This window comes from Euleptes europaea, chromosome 1, assembly GCF_029931775.1.
Source record: "Euleptes europaea isolate rEulEur1 chromosome 1, rEulEur1.hap1, whole genome shotgun sequence".
Lineage (NCBI taxonomy): Eukaryota > Metazoa > Chordata > Lepidosauria > Squamata > Sphaerodactylidae > Euleptes > Euleptes europaea.
This window is the reverse complement of record NC_079312.1, coordinates 115,815,848-115,816,383: the sequence shown is the minus strand read 5'-3', so window position 1 is coordinate 115,816,383 and position 536 is coordinate 115,815,848.

Here is a 536-nt window from a genome sequence, read left to right as displayed (position 1 = left end):
AACCCGCCTTTTCCCATTCCTCTTCTGGGAGAAACAGAAACAGAAATAGGGGAAACACAGATGATTGGCATCCCTCACAGCCAATCACGAGGCAGTTTGTGAAGAGGCAGGAATTCAAATGCTTCCTGCCTGCTGCTACTTGGGAGCTTTTTCTGAGAAAAAGAAAGTCTTTTTTAAAACGAGGCTTGGATTTCCCCCCCCCTTCTTTAAGGTAGCTCCGTTTTTTGTTTTTTAGTTCTTAAAATGCTTTTAAAATTACAAGCCGGGGGGGGGGGAGCCTCCATTAGGCAATTCGAAAGGACCAATCACCAGGAGCTGGGGTGGGGGGCTTACTCAGCAGGAACCCACATTTTCTGTTTACATGGATCCATTTGCACATAGTTTAGTCCCTGCTCATTCCAGGTAATGTGGGTTCATTTGGTCCTGGGTGGAACGGGGATGGAACTGGGCTGGAACTGTGCTAAGTGACCATGCGTTTTAGACCAGAGTCATGAAGAGGAAATCTTCTGCATTTTGGATTCTGTTCTTGCTGATCA